The following is a 6391-nucleotide window of genomic DNA, read 5'->3' as shown; positions in this document are numbered from 1 at the left end:
CTGTTCCATATTTTCTTAAAAAAAAAGTCTTTGTAGGGGCTGAGGATTTAGCTCAGCAGCATAAACACCTGCCTTGCAAGCAGGCGGTCGTGAGTTCGATCCCCGGTATGGATAAAAAGTAAAAAAAAATTTTTTTAAAAGTCTTTGTTCTTTCCATATACATTTGCTACATGGCCTGCTTCCCCCTGGATCAATATTACATAAGAGCAGACTTGTAATCTTATTGGTTGATCATCTTATTGGTTTGTATCTACCTTGTGATTTTGCTCTAATAAAACTTCCTCTGCAAAGTGGGTTTATTGGCAATCCACTTTCAGGTCCCTTCCTGTCTCTCAGAGGATATCTCTCTCAATAAGTTTTTCCTACTCTTAATTTCTGTTTTTACTTATAATTCATTTTTCAATTTTGGGGAACATGAATTCAGAGCACCTGACACCTAGTAGGTTGGGAGTTACATTTATTTCCCCTTTATCACCATCATTTCACCCTGAATTACATATTAACAATTACTTATCTCTATTAACTGTCTTTGAATTATTCATGAATGAAAAGGTATTCAAACTCATAGAACTGGCTTTTTCTCACTAAATGAAGAAAATTCAATTTTCTGAGGAAGAGGTGGTTGTGAATGGCACGGGCTTCTGTAACCTGCACCCCTGTTCTGACAGCACTGTTCCCTCTCTTTGAGAAACAAAATCAATCAGGAGGCCATGCTACTTCCATGGCGTTTAAAGATACTGGAAAACACCTGTGGATCCTGAGGTGGCAATTCACTGTGTTAGGACTACCCTCACCTTTCACACTGTGAAATCTCTGGAAAAGGTGTGTGAAAAAGTGTGGAAAAGGTGATATGATCAGAGGTACAAAGGAAAAGAATCTCAAAGTTGAAAGGACTCATTCACATGCCTAGTAAGACATTAAGAATCACTGCAAGAAAAATGCCTTGTGAGGTTCTAAGGCATGGGATCCTTTTCAGATGAGAATCCACAAGTGACTAATTGATTTGCACAGTCCTGAGATTGTTAAACAGATTATTTCCAGTATTGAGCCAGGAGTGGAGTTTGAAGTTACTATTGCAGATGCCTAAGGCAACTGTTTTAGTAAATTGATACTGGTATAAAAGCAGAAGAAAAAGAGGAAGAAGAAGGAAGAAGAAGGAGGAGGAGGAGGAGGAGGAGAAGAAGAAGAAGAAGAAGAAGAACAAGAACAAGAAGAAGAAAAAGAAGAAGAAGAAGAAGAAAAAGGAAGAAGAAGAAAAAGAAGAGGAAGAAGAAGAAGAAAGGTGAAGAAGGAGGTGAAGAAGAAGAGGAAGAAGGAGAAGAAGAAGGAGGAGGAAGAGGAGAAGGAAGAAGAAAATTCTAACACCTCTTTGTTAGAATCATTAGTGTAATTACAGGGAAGTTTTTCTTTTCTTGAAGAACTACAGAAATGTGATAAACCACAAATGATTAAAAAACTTTTTATCCTCCGGTGGTCATCTCCGTGATGATATCTACCATGATTGAAATTATTAAGGGAGTAAATTATAACATTAAGAAAAAACTGAAGAGACACTCTTCCAAGATGACAGAATGAAACAAGTGTTAGAAACTTTCTTCCTCCAACAAAGAAAAATCAAGAGAAGTCCCCGCCTACTACAATTCAGAGACAAGAAAGGCTGTGATATATAGAAAATAATATGGCATTTCCTCAAAAAATTAAATATAAAATTCTCATATGTTACAGTAATCCCAATTTTGGGTCTATATGTACAGGAAGTAACTCAGAGATATCTATTCTCATATTCACTGTAGTCTAAAAGTAGAAGCAACCCAAGTGTTCATCAGCAGATGAGGGGATAAACAATGTGGTGCGTGCATTCATATGGACTACTGTTTAATCTTTAAAAGGAAAAAGCTGCTGACGTATGTTTAAGACATCATACTAAGGGAAATTAGACTGACACAAGGGCTAGATGGTGGTGATGATAATGCAATGCCAATATACTTAATGCTACTAAAATTTATGGTTAAAAGTGGTTATAGTGACAAATCATTTACTATATATATTATGCCTCCAAGGATGTAGAAAAGAAGGAAGAAAGGAAAAGTGAAAAGAGAGAGAGAGAGAGAGAGAGAGAGAGAGAGAGAGAGGTGCTAAGGATTGGCTATTCCTTAAAGCACTCTGCAAATTTAGGGAAAACATCTCCAGGGGTAGGCTGAGGACTTTCTGGCTACATATGAGGATCATGCTACAGAGCAGGGGTGGGATATACTGTCCTTGCAGCTACTTCTTCCTTTCATGGGCCTTATCCATTGTCATGTGACTTGTGCTGACCCTTACTAAGGAAACTCTACTTCCTGCTTCATTGACTGAGGGCCTGGCCTTATGACTTACTGTGTTTAGCCAATGGATTGAGACCATATGTGACACATTTTGGCTCTTGGTCACTGGTGGTTGTCCCTTTCATTTCCCCCCTCTATCATGAGATCATCTTGTCTCAAGTGCTGCTTGGAAGATTTATACTTTGCATGCTCATTTTAGTGCACTGGAAAACACAATCACACCAAGAACAACCACAAAAACAAAATGTATGATAATACTATATCTTTTAAATGCTTATATTCCACTTACCAACAAGTGATTCTCTTTCCCTGCCTTCTTGTCTCTCCATAACCCTCTACCCCTGTACAGGGAATGCTTCCTCAAAAGCATTGCTCTGTCTAGTGTTTTTTTTTACATGCCTGGCTTCCTAATATGGTGAGCAGGTCCTAGATGAGGATAACCATTCTGAAGTTCTTCAGTAAATCTTCCAATCATGGGATAATGATCATAGGGTAATGAAAAGAGGTCATCTTCATGAGCTATGGGAAATCCCTGGAGCTCTTCCTGTATGTAGTATAAAAGAAAAAGATTAGGGAACCCAAACCTGGAGTAGAGAAACACTTTTCACTGTAGCTTGATTGTTAGGAAACAGGAAGAAGAAACAGAGGTACAAGCTCAACATGACAGGTTTATTTCAGAACAAATCTGAAAGGGACCATTCTGGCGCTAGAGACCAGACCAGCAATTCTCACAAAAGCTATGGGGTCTTTTGTAGGGTCATAGGGAGTAGAGTGTTCAGTGAGAGGGGTTGTGCCTGCTGACTACTGAAGAGCTTGAGAGAGCACTAGTGGTTATGGTTGACCAAGGACAAGACTTGGGAAAGTGCAGGGAACCATGTCCTTTAGAGGAGTCTCTGATCAAGATGGTGGTGACCAGGTTTCTTCACTGATCCTTAAATTCTATCTTTATCCATATAAATACACCCTTCTTTGTTCTTGGGTGTTTTTTCCTTTTAAAAACTCCAAAGTTTTCAACTCCTCACACTGTAGGTGTGTACATTGCTAAATCTGGGACAAAGCCTTCTCTCCTTCTCTTCTACAGGAATTTTCCCCTGTTCCTTCAGAGTCTGACCGAAATAGGTACAGTCATTCAAGCTGCTGTTGCCTACAAAGTGGCTTTTGTGGCTGTGCAGCAGAGGGAATGAATGAGGGTTTTACAGCAAGGCCTGTGGCAGAGGCCTGAATGCTTACATTTGCAAGATGGAAAACAGCCCAAGATGATGAGGACCTCAGCTTATTTTCTTGATGTCTAATTTCTAGTTACCATACTGAATGCAGAGTTAGAAACAGCTCATGCATAACCAGTGGTCTGCCCTGTGAATCAGGCTGGTCAATAAATATTACTTGATGAGCCTGCAAACTGCTGGGAGGAGAGGACAAACTAACTCAAAATAATTCAAGCCCTCAGTCAAAGAGGAGAGAAATGAGCTTCAGCCAGCGCTCCATGTCTGTCTTGGTTGAGAAGTTGAAACAGAATGATAAATAATTAGGCTGGTTTATGAGCAGGGAGCTTTTTCTACCACTGGTCCAGGTATTTTGGAACACAGTTCCTGAAGCTACCCCATGGCCTCAGTAAGCTTTGATGATTAGGGTCATCCCCACTTTTGAGGCGGAGAGGTTGAGCTGGAGGGATGTGATGGGCTCAGCTTTTCCATGGTCATATGGCACAAACAGCCACAGAGTTAGGTTTCCTGCCCCTCAGCCAAGGGAGGCATTTTTCAGACCTCTTTCACAGCACTCTTTTGATGCAATTGTCACCCACCAAACATTCAAAAAATTCTTGGGCTGGGAATAGCTTTGGCTTTGAATTCAAGTTAGCAAACAATAGGAGCTATTAAGTGGAGACCTTCCAAAAGGGCACAGGAAAGCAGCCCAGGGGGTAGAGTGCTGCCTCGTCTCATCAGTGTCCTCTGCTGGAAGGAAGCAGACACCTCTGCAGTCCCTACTGTGTCACCCCCACAGGCAGAGCCTGGCGAGGGGGAAGACTTGTCCCTCAGTGCCCCACTTACCTTCTGAGGCACTGGCTAACACAATTGGCAAATAACAGATTCCACACCCAGCTGGATCAGCTCCACCACTGAAAAGGATCATAAGGCTCAAAACCCCTGCAAGTGCCCCTCATCCCAGACTTTTTGTCTCCTTTCAACAAATGTAGGACAGCTTAAAATGCTTAGAATGTCTTTAAATGACCAGAAAAGTAGTAGATGGTTTCCCAACAGTCATGGCTGTCAAAGAGTTTATCAGCAAAGAGAAAAAATTAATACAGTGAAAAAACCTAAAGAAGGAGGAGGAAGGATGATGACGAAGAAGAAGGGGAAGGGTGTTGGAAGGAGAGGGAGAGAGAGAAAGAGAGAGACAGAGAGACTCTACCAGTTTAACCATAGAGGCAAAATACTACATTTTTTTTTTAAAGTTCACTAGAAGTCACCAAAAAAGTTAAAATCCCAAGCCAGGAGGACTTGCCAGTCCTTAGAGACATGGCATGTTGAATGTGGTGGACCAGCTGTCCAAGATGACAAGATTGTTGTTGATGGGTACAGGCCACCAGGGAGTCGTGCTGCCATGGTTTGATCACAGTTGTTTACATCTGTTCCTTGGAATACTAAAACAGCATTGTATTCCAAGCTTTAAGCTTCAGAAACTTAGCTGCAGTCCTCTCAGAAGCACACACAGCCAAAGTTTGAGATGAATTCTTTTAGTACAGGTCAACCAGGGAACACAAGGTGATAGCACACTCAAAATACTGGAAGAAGGAACAGAGAGCTGTTTCTGCCCCATCTCTGCCACCTGTATGTGTGTCAGTAGCTTAAATTTCCTGGAGGCAAAGTGAACTTCACACCTACCTTCCCATGTTGATATGAGGTTAAATGACATCTTCTGTGTAAAATGTGAGCTCTTCTGGTTGTTGATGTCCTAGGGCTACCCTGTTATTGCTCTGGTTTGTGGTAGACCTTGAAGTGGTCCTTTCTTATCACTTTCCACCTCTCATGGCCTCATGAATGTGCTGCATTTTGGATATTTCTGGAACACTACCGCTATCAGATGATTGTCAACTAGTGGCAGGATCAATACAGTAGTGTATGCCTCTATGCTCAGAGAATGTTTTCTAGAATCCAATATTTACTTTATTTCAAGCAAATATACTGAAGATTCTGGCAAGTCTTTGAATGTCTCTCGACCTTGCCTGAAGAATCAGTACTACAGAAGATCACTTGCTAAATGCTGAGAATCAGCTATTATGACCATATTAGTGAAGCCCATAGATGGAGCAAGTCAGGAGATTCCTGACTCCATGATAAATGCAACAATCACAGTGCCAAGGTGTCTGCTACAGAGGTAAACCCTGATAAGAACATTTTAAAAAATCTTCAGAGGGTGTCATAGCCCAGGTCCTTCAACTAAAGCTTTACACAATTAGTTGCCTACCTACAATCCTTACTTTATCATAGGAAAGCAAACAGAACAGCCAGTTCTGCTGAACCTGTAATCTCAAAGATGACAAGTCTTTGATGAGAATGAGTTTATATGTACACATGTATACAGTGATACAGCTAAGTATCTATAAGCAGAGAGTTTAAGAGTCCAAAGAGCCACCAGTGCAAAGAATGAGAAAGATAAACAGAATAACATGGAAATTATGCACTGTCTTAGTTACTTTATGCTCGTCACTGAGACAAAATACCTGAAGCCCAAAGTTGGGAAAGGAAAGGTTTATTTCTTACAGTTTTTGGAGGTTTCAGTCCACACTCAGTTGTCTCCAAGACAGGGAAGCATGGCTGGGCTGCAGTTCATGGTGGCCGCCAGCAGCAAACTCGAACCAGCAAAGAGAAAGACACACCTTCTTCCTGCCATTACATCACATCCTGGCTCCACCCCTATGTGGGTGGAGCACTGACACCATCAATCCAAGCACTATACAATGAACCATCACATATGAACAATGCAAACTCATGAGGCCTGGGGGACACAAACATAAACCATGACATGCACACCATAGGAAAAGGCCTGAATAAAGCAAAATATGGCAT

General features: G+C 41.2%; 1 pseudogene; it reads left to right on the top strand.

Moving 5' to 3' along the window:
- The first annotated feature begins 721 nt into the window (after positions 1–721).
- LOC111757190 (small ribosomal subunit protein uS10-like) lies at positions 722–2356 on the top strand (annotated as a pseudogene).
- Positions 2357–6391: the final 4035 nt, after the last annotated feature.

Source organism: Cavia porcellus, unplaced genomic scaffold, assembly GCF_034190915.1.
Source record: "Cavia porcellus strain 051 isolate PalLab524CR breed Dunkin Hartley unplaced genomic scaffold, mCavPor4.1 scaffold_11, whole genome shotgun sequence".
NCBI classification, from domain to species: domain Eukaryota; kingdom Metazoa; phylum Chordata; class Mammalia; order Rodentia; family Caviidae; genus Cavia; species Cavia porcellus.
The sequence above is the reverse complement of the archived record's forward strand: the minus strand, read 5'-3'. Positions and strand labels throughout refer to the sequence as shown.